This window comes from Ammospiza caudacuta, chromosome 1 (assembly GCF_027887145.1).
Source record: "Ammospiza caudacuta isolate bAmmCau1 chromosome 1, bAmmCau1.pri, whole genome shotgun sequence".
In the NCBI taxonomy this organism is placed as follows: Eukaryota; Metazoa; Chordata; class Aves; order Passeriformes; family Passerellidae; genus Ammospiza; species Ammospiza caudacuta.
This window is the reverse complement of record NC_080593.1, coordinates 121,706,863-121,723,739: the sequence shown is the minus strand read 5'-3', so window position 1 is coordinate 121,723,739 and position 16,877 is coordinate 121,706,863. Positions and strand designations below refer to the sequence as shown.

The 16,877-nt window shown below is 39.4% G+C and overlaps 1 protein-coding gene across 1 annotated transcript in view; it reads left to right on the top strand.

The window, feature by feature from the left end:
* The window catches only part of NCOA2 (nuclear receptor coactivator 2), a 188,564-nt gene that overhangs the window by 61,497 nt on the left and 110,190 nt on the right, over positions 1-16,877 (top strand). The window contains exon 3 of the mRNA XM_058822034.1: positions 7,736-7,979. The gene's annotated coding sequence lies outside the window, so the exon portion shown is untranslated. The remainder of the gene's footprint in view (positions 1-7,735; positions 7,980-16,877) is intronic.

Genomic DNA, 16,877 nt, shown 5'->3' with positions numbered 1-16,877 from the left:
AATAGGGAATGACAGAGAGGTGGCATGGGGGTGTTCAGGGTGCTCTGAATAGGTGCAGTGAGCGTGACCGATCCTTGCAGCAAAGTGTGAAGCTCTCTTTACCTCCTTTAATTTATGTGTAGTCAGAATTTCTTTGCGCCCTGCCTTGCATGGGAACATTCCTTGGTGGAAGCTGGGGACTGCAGTTGCACTGAGCTGTAGGTGTAGCAGCTTTTTCACTTGATCCCACTTGCACTTAATGAATACTTGAAACAAATAAAATATTTTCTCTCTTTGTTGAGAGAGAGATGCAACTTAACTCCAATTGTGTTGAGCAGAAACAACAGCAGGTTTTTTTATTTCTGGGGCTATCTGCAGAAAAATCCTGGAACCAAAGATGAGTCACCAAATTTAGTCATAACACTGGGACTGGCTTGATTTTTAGAAGAATTAAGTAGCACTTTTGGGACAGCTTTTTTAGACATTAGAAATTAAATATATATGTTGTGTTTGTTTTATATTTTTATAGATAATGTTCAATTTTGTTTTATATAATGTTCAACTTTATATTTTTATATATAATGTAATCTATATAAATGTTTATGCATAGTATTATTCTTAGTAAATTAAGTAGATTTCTCTAATTTGAAATGTGTATTTAAATGCTCTATGTTCTTTTGTGACTTGGGAATGTGTAGGATTAATATATAATAATTCTCTGTTTCTATGTTGTAACTGTCACTGGAGGTAAGTATTAAAACCATTTCACATTAAAACCAGATTGTAATAGAGAAGCTGTCTCCATGGGTTTCATAGTGAGTTGGTGGTGACTTGGCTTAAAGGGGGAAAAAAACCTATGCTTGGCAAGAAATAAAAAGCAAAATCAGGCAGCGCAATTTGGACCAAAATACTGAAGTTAGCGTTGATTTTTCTTCCCTCTTTGCTGAAAAACTTACAAAAAGTTCTGAAACTGCTGCAGTGTGGAGTTTGAAGTGTATCCACCACACTGGCTGAAGGTGAGAGAAGTGCCACTGAAACCATGAGTGGGGCAGGCTGATGTACTGGGGGCTTTCTTCAGTTCTTGTATGGGGACCTGGGACAGGCCAGCTTTGTTGCTAAGTGCTTTCCTAAGTTTTTGAGGATGTTTTCTCCTAACTAAATTATCTTACTGGCTACTGCTCTCACTTTGTGAAATTTAGGCATTTATGATGCTGGTGTATGGTATAGTTTTGCCAGATTAATTACAGAGCAGTTATTGAGGCTATCAGCCATGCATTACAGCTTGGAAACTGCTGTTTGGAGTATTCAGAGATTCTTCAAACTCAGTTGGAAAGAGACAGGAGCTGACAATAGTACTCAGATTTCAGAGGGCTGGTATAGCTTAATCAAATGTACTTAGCTGGCAGTGAACATGCCTGATTCCTGGTCTTTGGGCTAGCAAGAGTTAATCTGTCTCTGCAAAGGGAGAAGTATCAACAAGTGACTGAGATAGTTTGGCATGGCAGGATAAACTGAGCAGCATAGGATGAATGCAGGGAACTTTTTAATAGTGAACTGTTAGGTTGGCTCAGTACTCTGGTGTGACAGCACACTTTAAGCATTTCTTGCCAGAATAATGTGATGGTGTTTGGGGTGGTTTCCATGAGAGGAATGATTTGTGGGTTCCAAAGATATACCAAAAAGGAGATTATTAAGTTTTACAAATGTAGCCCAGACAGTAGAGGGGAAATCACTGTATTAAATGAGAGCTGTCAAGCAGTGAGGCACCACACTCACATTTCACACACAGTATCTGTAAGAAAATATTCTCTGCTCCTTCTCGTCATGGATTTGAGCCTTAGAACCTACAGTTTCTGGAGCTAAGCACACTGTTGGCATAGCAAGGTATGGTAAAAAAAAGACATTTTATTCAAAGAATTTCGCAAATTAGGCATAAACAGTATAACAGAGGTTAATAGAGTTTAGTGTTCATTATTTTTTAAGGAACCTATGCATAACATGGATTTTTACTTGTTTAGAAGCAATAATATTTCTCAGTTCTCCTATTTTTTATTCTCTGCTCTTTTTCTGTGGATAATTTTTTGTGTCTCTGGCAAATGTATGAATTATGTAATGTAGTTTTGAATTTCTGAAAATTACTTTGGTGAAAACTAAAGCAGAACTTTCTAATAGTCATAAAGCCCTGTAGCAGAAATGGGGATTTGCTCACAAAAATAAAGGGTCACAGTGTATTTCTGCTGCAAGCCAGAAATAAGAGATAACTTTGCAAGGTTTGCTTTGGTACAGTACCAAAGCCAAATGCGTGCCAAGAGTCATCTTCACTTTGAGATATATCCTAAGAGCCACTTCAGTGGCCAGAGAATACTACAGGTGTATATGCATTTATTCTAAGGGCTTTTTGTTAACTTTCTATGCAAGATATCCTTGTATCTGTGCTGGTACTTAATTTTGCTTTTATAACTCTGATTTACTATAAAATAAGTTAAATCACACCTAAGTATATGACTTCCAGTATTCACAAATCTGAGACTCAGGTGCATTGTTTTGAAAACAACAGACTATAAGTAGATTTATTTTAGTAGACAGCATATGGATTACATACTGCTATATACCTTTTTACTGTTTGCTCTGTAGCTATTTTGGCACTGTTGTTCACAGACTAAGGAAAACAAATTCTCTTGTAGAGTACATGAAGTGAGGTGAGCTTAAATGGTGGTCTTAAAGAAGTGCTCATGACATAACCAAGCTTTAGTCAGGCAGAACAGTGCTTGAGGTGCTGGAAGTTGCTGCAGATCCCAAGAGAAAGTCTGTGGGGGATGTGACCTGATGTCAACAAAGCTATGACACGTTGCCTCTTTGCATCTGGTGCTTCCCTCAATATTTGCTAAAGAATGGAAAAGTAATTTGACTTTGGAAGAATATTTGACTGAGACTGAATTACCTTGAGCTTGTAATGGTGGGTTAACAGTGGAGGGCTGGTGTTGTGGGTGCTCATTGTGCGTGACTTGGTTTCTGAGTATGCTAGTTCAAAACCTAGGGGGAAAATTAAAGCCACTCAAGCTGCCCCCTTTCCTCCCCTCCCTTCTGGTAGTGGAGGAAACACTAGGAGAGATTATACAATGGAATCACAATTTACTGGAAAATTTCAATAACCACAGCAATGTTAATAAAGGAATGTAATAAAGTGAGTGTTTTACTCACAAAAGAGGATTTACCACTGGACAAACCAAAACACTTCCTGAAGACAGAACCTAGTGTGGTTTCCCAGCCAAAGGCAGAATGGCAACTGGCCCCATGCTGAGCCATGTGGTGGATGGGAAAACAAAGGCAGCATGGCAGGGATGCTCCTGGCTCTACTTCCCTCTCAGCTGGAAAACAGTGGAAAAACAGACTAAACCTGGTGGGGTGTGACAGGGCCTTGAAACAGCTTAGGGGACCCTTCCTCTTGGCCTGACTGTGGGAGTGGGACTGTGGTGCTCGGTGGTTCTGGCTGCATCTCGGGCTCCAACCACAGCTCCAGCGGCTACTGTGGCTGCCATGGATGGGGCTTGGCCTCCATGTGGCTCCAGTGGGCTCCATTTTCTTTTTTCTGGGGCTGGCTGGTGCTGTCTTTCAGCACCAAGCCAGAAATGCTGCGGTTTGGAGGAACGGGGAAGGGACTGCTGGTGGCAGAGAGGGACAAGGGCAGCCGAGCTGGCCCTGGGAGCTGCACACGCCCTCCTCTGCTTCCAGCCTCAGCTTCCTCCTGCTGGAACCTTGTCCCCGCCATGACGTGGTGATATGGAATTAGGCAGTGCTAGAAACTCCACCCCTTTTTTCCTCTAACCAGAGCACCAAGGCAAGGGCTTTGTTTCATATGACAGTGAGGCACAAAACTAAGGGATGCAGTGCCACAGCAGCTGGAAGCTGTAGGTACTGTTGTCACTATTTGTAACTAACTTTTTTTTTTTAATAATATGCCCCAAGTCAGTAAAATCAGTGGAATACAGGTAGAAGTTAATTATTCCATTTTAATCTACTTTTCAGTGTGAAGGCAAGCTGTGAGCAGCTGTGTGCAGTGTATTGTGGAGCAGTAACCTTAATGTTGGGAATCTGTTAATTTGCATAATGTTTTATACTGAACTCATTGTGTCATGTTATTTGAAGAGATTGAAATGAAAGAATAAACTACACTATACATGTTGAGCAATGCATGAAGTAGTTTTTGTATTGGTGCTAGTACATAGGATTTTATAGTTATGTAGGATTATAGAATTCTTTGAGAAACTTCTTGAGATTGAAAAGGAATCACCATGATTTGGGGATTTCTGATGATTGAAAGTTCTAGTATTGTAGGAAATTATTTTCCTTATGATGATTTAAAGACCAGCTTCCCTAACAGAATTTTTGACAGAATTTGTTTTATTAATATACAGAAGAATCCCTTACCAAATAATGCCAGTGTTGTTGATCATAGCAAGCACACTGTTTGCATTGTAGTGTGCCTTTGTGATAGTTGTATTAGCAATAAAAATAGCTGTTGAAAGTTTTCATGGAATAATTTGCATTTCAAAAATGATGGAAACTACTTTAAAAATAGAATAAATAGGAACAATGAATTTATGGACTTGGATGAGTCTTTGCTGTTAAAGAAGATATTTGATATACTTCAGCCAGCTGTCTTAAGTCCTTGTAGGAATCCACTATTCTAAAGAAGCTTAGTCTTCAGATGTTTAGTTCACTGCACTGAGCCTCACCTTTTTCCTGACATATTTAACCAAGTGTTTATACATTCACAAATCTTATATAAATATGTGCAATCCTAGAGCCTTTTCAAGCATATCCATTATCAGTGTTTTATGATTTGTTTTACAGTAAAGCTTTCCTACTTGAAGTAGTGTTTTAGTCCATAAATATTGATTTTGATGACAAAATAATTAGGTTAGTTTATGTTAAACAAACACATAGCTTTTTGGAGGTCTGCTGGGTTTCGGAAGTGTTTTTAGAAACACAGTATAGTGGTCTGTAGGAACAAAATCCATTGCAGTTGCTTAGAGTTGAGAGACAACTAGCAGTGATTGATACTTCTAATCACTTGGGCAGTGCTGTATGAATTCAGATACTTTCCTTTTTCTTCACTGAAAAAAGTCCTTTGCTGACAGCAAATGTGTTATACTCTGCCAAATGAAATAGTGCATGAAATTCTGCTCTTGTTTTTTAAGCAAGAAGTTTTGTGTAGTTTCCATGATTGTACATTGAAGTACTGAAGTTTCATTCAACCTAATTATATTTTTCATCTGAACTGTAACTAGTGATCAGATAATTATTCTGACTTTAAAAAAAGTACATAGAGCTAATATGGATGCTTGATAGCCAGTTTCATTGCTAAATTGAATTTAAAATATGATAAAATTATTTATTAGTAATTTTGGAAAATGGTAGTGAGCTTTCAATGCTCATTTTGTTTTAAATATTGAGGTTGAAGCTTCTCAGTTTATTTTCATAAGAATTAACATAATTGTCCTAGGAGTGTGCATGTGGGTCCCATACTTCTTTTGCCATAGTTGTTAAGAATTAGGTGCATCAAATGTCTCTAGACTAAATATGATCTCACAGGAATGGCTAATCATGCCTTGGAAATAATTATTTCTTATTATTCTTAAAAATAAATGTCATATTGCATTTAATCCATGTCATAATTAGCATCTGTCTGTGAGCATGTGAATGTTTTTCTTTTCCTGGTCTCCTTTTCTGCACCTTATTTGTACAGAATATTTACAAGAGCCATCGGGAAATTGCTGCCCTGTTTGCTCTTATGAGCTCAATATAAAATCCTATAAGTTGGACTTTGCTCTAAAAGACTGTTATCTGTTTTGAGAGGTTTTCCTTTTTGTTTTATATGTATTCTTTCCTTTGTGTATTGACAGCATGCTGCATTTGTTTTTCATGCTGAGATAAATAACTAAATAGCTAAATAGCTAAATAGAAAAAAGGAAAAGAAGAAGCTTCCCAATATTTCATTTAAGAAGGCTATTTCCACTCCAGGCAGGGGCAGGTGATCAAAGCAATAGCACTGTGTGAAGTTATCCTTCCCTTTTGTAACTTATACAGGGCTGCTCCTGATTTACTGCAAATGTAAAGTAAAATGGTTTTGCTTAAATTATCTCTATTAGCTGTGTGGGACTTTATTCGGGACTGAAGCTAACCCATTTTACTTCAGGTCTTCCTGGCCTGGAAGTACTTTTTGAGCAGCTGTAGCTTTTCAGGCAGTCATTGGTACCTCCAGGATGAAAACATCTGAAGAAATGCTGGATGTGCCACGCACTGATGATGCTGTTTGCTCTATTGCTGTAGGCATGCAACAAAACTGGTGGTGAAGGCAAAGGCAGCTTGCATGGCATGGGGTTCACCCCAGCACCATCCACCCACAGCTGCTGCTGCTCAGCTTGACCACTCAGGTGGTAAGATTGGCACAGTTCTTGTTGGAGTGAACTGAATGAGTTAAGCTGAAAATTCTTGAGCTGAATGAGTTAAGCTGAAAAGAGAGTGCCAGAAATTGCAGTAAGGAAGGCTGCCTGGTACTTCCCAGTATAGGATGTTCCTTGGAGTTTTTTATAACTTTACTTTGTTAGTCTTTGGGGCTAGGCGGTTGCTGCCAGCTTCATTTTTTTTTTTTGCTGCCAAAATAATTTTGCTCTCTGTGAGCATGTGTGGAAAAAGTTGTTTCTCATTGTAGATTTAAAAAAAAAAACCCACAAACAAACAAAACAATAAAAACTAGTCTTTTTTTGGAAATGCTCCATGTCCCTCCCTTTGAAACAGAAACTAGGAGTTGGAGTGTGGGAAGCACTGGTGAAGGGCACTGGGGAAGAAGAGCTGATTGCGACTCACAGCTTTGTCAGCACCACAAAATTCTCAGATCGAAACAAACTTTAACATTTTAAAGAAATGACAGCTCTCACACAGCGTCTTTGGCATGTGAGAGCTGTGTGACCTGGAAGAGGAGAGGGAAGCTGGGTTTGTACCCTGGTGCCTGACAGCCAGAAGCAAACCCATGGGACATTGACATGTGTGGTCAGTGGTCCCAGTGCAGTCCTGGCCCCAAAATGCTGTAGACTGTGAACAGAGGAGGCAGACGTGGTGTGAGAGTGAGAGTTAATATTGGCGAAATGAAGGGAGGAGGGAGAGTGTGGCACTGCTAGCCAAGCCTGGAAGTGACTGAGCTGGGAGAGATGAAAATCCTTGGGGAGCAGGGTAAGGAGAGACTTGGCAGGGGGGTGCTGAAGATAGGAATGAAGAAGGACCAGGGCTTCAATCAGCATGGGCCAGAGGATATGGCTTGAGGAAAACAGGCAGAGAAGTTTGTTTTGGAAGGTCCAGAGATCTTGAATATTAAGTAAACACTCTTTGATTTCATTAGAAGCTCTTTGAGGATGTTTTCAGTCATCACCTATGGCTAATTTCCATGCAGAGAATGATTTCACGTTTGCAACCAGTTTGATATTACTTTCCCACAAAAGCTGCATGGTTCATCTGAAGATTTCAAACCAACTGCTGTTTTTTTTGTAAGTGCCAGTGTAACAATATCTGATGTCTCAGTTTCTTATTTCTAGAAGTGGTGAATACAAACATTTTTCCAGTGTGGCAGTGTTCAAGTCAGGGATTGTCAAAACTGAACTTACCTTAGCAAATCTCTTTTTTTGGCCCCTTGTGAGGAAGCCCCTCAATTTAATGGTATTAAGTCACATGCTGATGTGCTGGGGTTTTTTTCCTGCAGGACTCCTGCTCGGTTCCATGCACAGGATGGACTTGCTCTGGGAATGAATCTGGTTGATGCATTGGAGAAGGCTGTTCTCTGGAGTACCCCGCCTCACTTCCAGCAGAAATCAGGACGTGTGTGGTGGATAAGACAGGGGATTGCAGAAGGCAGGAGCCATTCTGGTGCTCTGTACAGCTGCATGCTGCCCTGGCAAGTGGGACTCCCTTCCTGGCTGTGCTGCAGACTTCCTAGGTGATGCTAGGTAAGCTGCTCAATCCTGGCTTTTCTTATGTCTTTGCTCACTGTGTCTTGTGGATGACTTGAGATCTTGGGATCTTGCTTGGAAAAGTACTGACCACTGGTGGCTGGGGGTGAGGCAGTGGGGGCTGAGGTTTGGAGGTGCTATATAAAGCACAACGTAATGCCAAGTGCTGTGAAAAAATCAGGTCTGAGTTATGCCAAACTGGAGACAAAGTTGTCTTCAGAACTGGAGAATCATTTTGACCTTAAAGCTGTCAATGCTTTAGTTAGGAAGCTGGGAATAACACTGTTATTCTAGGCTAGGAGTAATAGGGTCAGGGTAGGACTAACCATTATGTTGATGGAGCACTCAGCTGCACCATTGAATTCACAAAGAAATCACTTGTTCTGTCTTCCAAAAAAAAGTTTGAGTAGTGTGCAGTAAATCAGGTATAGGACCATACTCCAAATGCCAAGAGTTAAACAGATTGTTGTTTTGATTAGTGGTAATTTTGTACGTTTTTGAGCAGCACAGAGGTGCTGTGGACATGGTATGACATAACTGCGACGTGTACCATGCCGCAAAAGCAAACAAAGGCAAAGTTTAGGTTTTCAGAGACTTAGCTTCTGATATTTCCTCCTATGAGTGCTTGCATCCAGATTAATTTTAGTGTAGACATTTCGTATTGTGCAAGATGATTTGGGTACAAGAAGCACAGCATTTTTTGAAGCTGTCAACTGAGATAATATATGTACATAAAATTAAAATGACATGTAAATTCATCATTCATTGCAGGCACATGACTCTTGTGCCTGGTTATTGTATCAGATATTAAGTAGTGCTTGTAATGCCCACTGTCAAAATGGCTTGGAGTCAGAATTTCATCTGCATTTCCTCAGTCATGGGGTTTGTATTTTCCCAGTGTGATGTCCATAGCTAGCTACAATGCTGTTGTAATTAGTAGATAACAGAGAATTTTTTGGCCAAGGCATGGTTAAGCTAAATATTGTTTCAACTTAGCTAACCTGAATGCAAGAAAACCATTAAATCAGGTTTTATGAATTAACCAAGAGTGTGTTTTCAATGCCTAGAAACATAGTGAGTGTGTTTGCCCGATAAGCTATTTCTCTCCATTGCAGGGAAGAGAGAGAGTAAAAACCTGTGAAGGTTTTATAATGGCTGAATATTATATTAAATACACAGAGTAAGAATGTACATTCCCCTTCCAGCCTGCTCACAGGGGATCTACTGCATACAGCTCTGTGAAAGGCTGCACTAATGCTTTAGGTGTTGAGCAATATTTCTAAGTGCTGCTTTCTAAGAAAACATGAGGTATTTTTGTTTGACTACTGCTGTGCAGCGTGCAAGTCTTTCTTTAAATCTTTGAAAATAAACAGAAAAAGGCAGTGGGGGTGGCAGGGAAACAATCTGTATTTTATGAGCAGAAGTTAAAAATGAAATTATTTCCTTTATCTAGAGTATTGAGAGTTATGTTGCAATTAGACTGATGCAATAGCAGCCATTACGAAAGGATCTCGGCGCTGGCAGAGCCCGCTGGAGGAAAGCACGGGAATGGAACAGCAGGGGTGTTGTGGGCCTGCAGGGCAGCACACTGGCACAGCCACACCAGGGAGATTATCAGCTCATGTGGGACAGGAACGCCAAGGAAAATACAAACTCTGCCATTCCTGCATGTCCTTAAACGGGAGGGGGGGAGAGAAGGAGGTGACTTGTTTTTATCAATGTGCCTACTTTATTTCAGTGTCACGTCTAATCCGGTGTGGAAAATGTTTTCTGTTCTGTCAAAGAAAGAAGGAATGGAAATGGCAGCTAATTATGAGCTAATATACTTCAAATGCTGCTAATAAGAGTGGAATTTTACTCAGCTCACTCTGTTTCTACAATAGAAAAGTAAAATTTCTCTTGAGTCAGCTGAAACATCTGTTGAACAAATTGGTTCAATTTCATGAGTCTGTTGCTAATTCTGAAAAGTAGATGGTGTTTTATAAGATCAGTAGAGTCAGGGGGTCAGAGCCCATATTCTTTACTTTTTTTACTATTATTAAAGTCAGTCATGTCAAAATGTCTTGTTTTTATGAATACAGTAATAATGTGGTTAATGTTTCTAGTATTTCAAGCTTTACCTTTGGTTTAATGAGTTTTCTTCACTGTTTTTAATCAATATTACTAATAGTCTTTAAAGTTGTAGACTTCCAGCTTTGTATCAAGTTCTTGGTAGTAAAGCAGTTGAGCAGGTCTTAAAAAAAATCCTCTTCCAGTGCATTTCTCTTTCTGTTTCTATTTCTAATTTCCATTTTTGCCTAGTCTGTTTTACTTACAAAGTTTAAATATTAATAGAGTTTTAGTTGCTCCTATTGCTGTTTTCTCATTTGGACTGATTCTTTGTAGATTTCCAGATGTGGGAAAAATATTGTAGATGACAAAGCAGTTTATGGCTTCACATGCTAGATGCCTAAGAATGTCTTAGAGTCAACAAGCTGACATATGAATAATAAGAGAAGAAAAAAGGGAGACATTAAAAATAGTTTTTCCAAGATTTTGTTCCCATGTGTCACAAATGTTTTAATTTTATGTCATATACATACATGAATCTTAAAGTTCTCAGGTATGTATCTTAATGCTGTCATCACTGAAAGGAAATCACAAATGTAATGCAGATCCAGTTCGGTTCTGTGTGCTTTACTGTTAAATACTATAAAACCAATGCAAGTTCTTCCTATGTACTACTTCCTATGTACTATGTATTACAGCCATAACTGGTTGTAATTCTTTGACATATTTGAAGGGGAAAGCTGGACTTTGAATTTAGACAGTGAATATATACTTTTTGTGTGCTACGTATATTACATGCAAAATACAAGATTGGCATTAACCATGTGCATTCAGGGCAGTTGTAAGCTATGATATTTTCAGCTTTGTGGTCAGGGTGTCTATTTAGAGTAGCTTAGTGTATGTAAGTTGATAGTACTTTCTAATTCCTTAAAAAGTAAAGGAAATGATCTGTTGATTACAGCTGTTTTTTAAGCTGTAATATTTCTTAATTATGTAGTAGTTTGTTTGTCTTCTTTAACTTAGAAGATAATGGAAGAACAAATAGGAGGACAGCAGTGTGGGATATCATTGGTTTTGAGGGATTGTTATGCTGAGGAGGAATGGAGATGTACAGACAAGTTTACTGAATGTGCATGTGAATACTGCCGGTGCAAAAAGCTGCCCCACTGCCGATAAGATGTTGCAAACTCCCCATGTGTTGGTTTTGTCCTTGGTGCAGCTCACTGAGGCTACAGATGACGTTCATGAAATGAAGTGAGGGGAAAGTTTTGTGGCTGAAATCCTGTGCCAAGTCTTTTTGAAGTTGTTAGCAGCAGCTGTGCTGTAGCTAAAGAAAGGCTTTCTTTGCCTCCATCATAACATCTGCATGGTCTTTAACAGCAGAATTGTTCAACTACGATGTGTCATTTAGCTAATCTGGGTTGCCTTCATTAAATCCTTTTTTTCTTCTCCTTATTAGAAATGCTCACATTACTTTGGGAAATAAGTTTTTGAAGATCTGGACTTGAGCATTTCTGTGTAGAAACAGTAGGCTTCAGTCAGAAAAAAAATCAGAAGATGAGTGGAGACTTTGTAGCTCAGTGAGTCTCTTCAGTCTGGGCAGCTCTAGATGGACATCATGAATTGGATTTTTATGTGTCCTCTCTTGTTTGGAGCTTAGGGGCTGAACACACGGCCAGTTTTTGTGGAGATTCCGCAAATGTGACATCAGTGCAGCTAGCATTGGTCTGAAAGCTTCCAGAAGTGTGGCTTGCACCCTCTGTGCTGAGGTATTGCCCCCTCTCCTTTGTGCCAGTGCCACTGCAGCCACAGCTCTGGGCTGAGCTGGCTCAGGGAGCCAAACCAGAGGACAGCTTGATGCATTTTTCGTTGAGTCACTTGGCTGACTCTTGACCTCTTTGAACTTCCTAACATCAGAGTTGGACAAATGTCTCTGCTGAAGATGGCCTGGAAGAGAGAGGAAGGCAGGACCTGCCTCTTGTAGTTGTAAATTGCTTTCAAAACCATGTCTTCGTTGAGAAGGCAACCAAGGGAAGTGTTTTTAAGAAATACCTGCTTGACTGTATATTGTGTTTACTTTTAAAGTAGACAGAAATCAATCAGGTAAAATTTTAGCTTTAGTATTTCTTCAAGTTGAAGGTTTTTGCACAAGTACTTTTAAACTGAACTTTTATTTAGTCTTCTTGCAACATGAGACTAAGTTCTGTAATTGTTCACTTGGTTAGCACTGTGAAGCTGGTGAGTTCTTAAGCCTAAAGGATGGGATCTAATGGACTGAAATATGAGGTTGTGGTCTTGAAGAGCAAAACAAAGGTGGTAGAAATGCTGTCCCTTCTGTCTTTTGAGGATTTTGGCTATCTTGACTGTAAATGTCTTGGATTTAGAGGGATACCTGACTTTCAAATACTATGTTCCGAACGAAATTTGGAGGAAAGCACTGTAAATTAAATGGGGGGTGTGTGGTTTTTTTGGTAAGAATTGCCACATTTTATCATCAGGAATTACTGGACATCCGTTTGCTTTCTGGTTGAACAGTAGGATCAGTCTTCCTTCTGTAATCTTGTAGGAAAATAACTGTACTGGAAAAGCAAGAGTGCTGATGGTACATAATTGTACTCATTGCAGAAGTTTGGTTTGTGAGTTCCAGTTCACATAAATAAGCAAAATGAGAGAAAAGCACAGGAAACATGCTCCTGCCTATTAGGGTTTTTAAATAATATTTGCAAAATTATCTTCTAGTCAAATTGTAATTTTCTTCAATTTATGCTAGTATGGCTGTGATTACTCCCCATACTCACTGTCTGTAAAATTGAACACATACTTGCCACAATGAAGAATGAACACTACACTGTACAAAATAATAAAGTTTTCACTATTGCTGCTATTACAAATTACTTGAAATACTGCATATTGAATGGAAAAGGTTAGGTCTGCCTGCATGTGTAGTTCAGAGTGCTGCCTGCCTGCTGGGGGAGTGTGATGCACCTGCCTCCTCATCTGAGTGACCATGACCACGTCACGGGACTGAGCATGCCCTGGTGGTAACTGGGCATTTCAGTCTCACACGTGAAAAACATATGTTTCCTAATGCCTAAAAAGCACAGCCAGGTCCTAGGAATAGATATGCTTGGCAGCAGTAGTCCAAAATATGTATTTTATTTACACATTTAAAAATAATTAGAAAAATAAGATCATAAAGTCAGTAAAACGGAGCACATTTAATACATTCTGGTTCCAGTGACGTTACTGTGAGGTAAGGGCAAGCAGACCACGACTTGTTTCAAAAACAGGAAGCGCCTACATTTATATAAATTGCATAGTTTCAGCTGTCATAAATGTGGTTTCAATGCAGTTGCAGGAGTAAAGCCCAAAGTAGTTATAACCAGCTTACTTCCTCTTCCAGTCAAAGTGCAAATAGCCATATAATTAACAATCTGTGGCTCATTTCTGTAGCTGGGTTAAGTATTCTGTTTCGCCTGTTCAGTCACTGTGTAAACACAGAGGGAACTTGACTTGGTTAAGAACATTTTGAAACACAAATATCCCCAGTCATAACCAGATCTGCAGATTCACAGAAGAGGGTCTTCAGTTGCCCCTTGAGCTTGGCAGCCGCAATGAGACCTGTGAGTGTGGCTGGATCTCTGCCAGGCTCCTTGGAGAAGAGCGAGTCTTGCCAAGTTGGCGTCTTGCCATGGTAAACTGCATGGGGCAGCAAAACCTGCTGCAGAGCTGGTAGACAGTTTTTCTCTTTAGGGACTTCCCTTCTTACATTCCATTACAAATTGGCTTTATTGAAAGTCTTTTATCATTAATTTTTTGAGGACTGATTGCTCAGCTTTTTTGGACAGCTTTTTTCTGAGTTAATTCAGCCATCCTGCCTTTGACTCTACTCATGCGCTTAGTGTGAGAGAAAGCATGAGTACAAAAGGATAAGAAAGAGTTCCTCTTCTGTTCCCGTGCACTCTCGGGTTGGTTTAAATATGCTTTAGGCTGCTTGGAGAGCCTTTGAAGAGAGCCCTAACTTTTCATCCAGACAAGGCCTGTACACTCTCTGTCTCTGCTGATATAATGCATGAACAGCATATACCTACTGAATATTCCCCATTTACTCTTCTTGCTGGAGAGGACCATTGAGGAGCCTTTCCAGGGAAAGTTTGCTCACCCAGGAGCTTTTCTGTAGGGAAGCACTGCAGAAAATGAAGCTGCAACACTGGCTGCATACGGTGATTGAGTGTGCCTTTTCTTCATGTGATAGGTAGCACTGCATTTTGTAAAGCCCTGTGAGAAACCTTTAGGCAGAGCTCAAAAATGATTCCTCTGTCCTAAACATAATACAGAACATTCCCCTTCCCTTTCCAACTTTCCTCTTCCACTATCAGATAAATAGTAAAATATCATAAATTCATAGTGACCACCTTTTGTCTTTGGGCCTTAAAAGGACTATTTCATCCTGTTCCAATGTTTTAATTTCTTCAGGAAAAGCTGGCAGACTCATTTTGTTGTAGCTGGAACAACCAGAAAAGCTACATCAGTGACCAGCACCTTGACTCATGTTTGAATGGAGTTTGGAAATGCAGTCTTAGCAGCCTGTACATAGCAAACAAGATATGTACAACAGTGATTGCAAAGGGAACAGAAGTCAGGACAGAGTTCTGCTTTGAGCTCCAAAGTGTTTTAGCTATGATGGACAGGCAAGGGAACACCAAAGAGAGAGCTCCTTTGAGTCTTGTAAAAAGTCCATAGTGGTTACATATATTGAAATGTTTCTTTCATTGTAATTAAAATTTTTCAACTTTTAGGACACAACAGATTTATAATATTTTTAATTGTGTAAAGGATTTCTTTTTATTCTTATAGAATATTCCAGTGTTTTTAAGAGAAGAGCATTCAGCTGCCACTCTGAAGAGTATGGTTGCACAGCTTCTGCTGCTGTGTCTGCTTACTCTGTGTCCGTAGGTAATAATTTATCATAACATCAATATAACATTACCTTTAGTCATTCAGAAAAGCCTTATCTTAGGTGCTTGCCAGAGTTACTCATGTGTTTCTTTGCTTAGCGTGACATGGCCATATTTTCCCTCATGGCTTAGTTCCTGGCCGGGCACAGGCGATGAAATGTGCTCGCATTGCGCTCTGCTTTATCACTGACTGCAGCGATTGGGCCGAGCTGCCTTGTAAAAGACAGTAGGGCCAGTCAGCTTGTTGCAATGAATGGATTGCTCTTATTCCTGGAGGAGGATCATCCAAACAGTGCTCTCTGGGCCAAGACCAGCCTACAGAAAATTTCCATCTGCTCTGCTTTTTACCAGAGGAGATGGAGAGCGACTTTGCTGCAGCAAATGCTGCCCAGCAACTGGACTGCACTGGAGGCTTGCCACAATCCACTTTAGAGGGCTGCCTCTGAGGGAGTGGAGGAGCCTCCCTTCTCTTGTGGTCTGGCTTTATTTCCATGATAATCTCTTGATAATATTTCTAGGATGGCTACTTGCAGCATGTGTGGGCTGGCCAGGCTGGTGACTGCCCCAAGGACTAGGAAGTGAAGTCTGTGAGAATTAGCTGGTGGGAGGTTCTGCAGCCAACCACTGAAACAGAATTGCCAACTCCTTGTATTAGATGACCTCTTTTAATAGAAACCACATCCTTTAAAACACTTCATTGAAAATGCCCTTATCAACTCCAAGCTCCTCTGCCATATAAAAAGCACCTTATTTGCATATGAAGTAATTCAGATTCAAACTTCTAATTGCCATTTGAGAAGTCAAATAATAATATTTGAGTGGATTTTGATATTATATTTTTTTATTGCCTTTTAGGAGAATTGCAGGATTAATTTGAGACTGTAACTATTAAACCCAAACAGAATATGGGAAGATGGAAAGCCCTGTATATATATGAAACAATAATAATATTAATAAAATTGTATGTGTACTCATCATTGTCATGCAGTGGTAGTCTATAAAATTTTTATTATCCTGAGATAATATGCATATCCATTACATGAGAGCACTGAGTACCTTTTTAATCTGCGCATATTATCCAAAGCAAATGCTTCTAACAATTGTCTCCACACTTGGTTGTATGTTTTTATCATCATAAGGTTAAATACTAAATTAAGATTTAGATTTTTATATGGTTTATAATTTCTAAAATTTTTCCTTTTTTTAGATTCATTGTTGTAAGAATTTTCACACCCAGGAAATCATTAGGCTCTTGTACTAATGAAAATGATTCAGGTGAAATGAAACAGTAGAAAAATCATGTACAAATTGGGTGATATCTTTAAGAACTCAGTTTACTATGATACAGTCAGCTGGTGGTAGAAGTAATTTGTTACTTTTTTGTATGTGTAGTTACAGAAATAATCTGGATTGCTTAATTCCTGTACAGTCAAATGGAAATACATGTGGTGGTAAGGATTTACTGCAGTTGGCCTGGTCTCTAATTGTATAGCAGAATTGTTGCTCTTAAATAAAAGAAAGAAAAAATTCTGCATCACAGATCCCTCATGTCATTGCTCTGTGAACCTACATAAAATCCTGGTACTTGTAAATTCCCCTGAGCCTCATCAGGTTCCTGAAAAGTTTCTGGCTCTGGCATGGATGATCTCTTTGCTGGGGACAAATTGTTTCTCTTTATCAGGAATGGGGCCCATATGAGTGAACTAACCATATTACCAAGACCGGTGTTAAATTCTCCAAATTGCTCCAGTAATATAAAGAATAATATAAATTCATGCTCAGCTGCAAACTTTCTAAAATCACTTTTTGCATAGTAAGAAAATTAGAAGAGATACACAAACTTACATAAAACACTGAGTGGTTTTGTAGCATTTCTGTGTTACTGGAT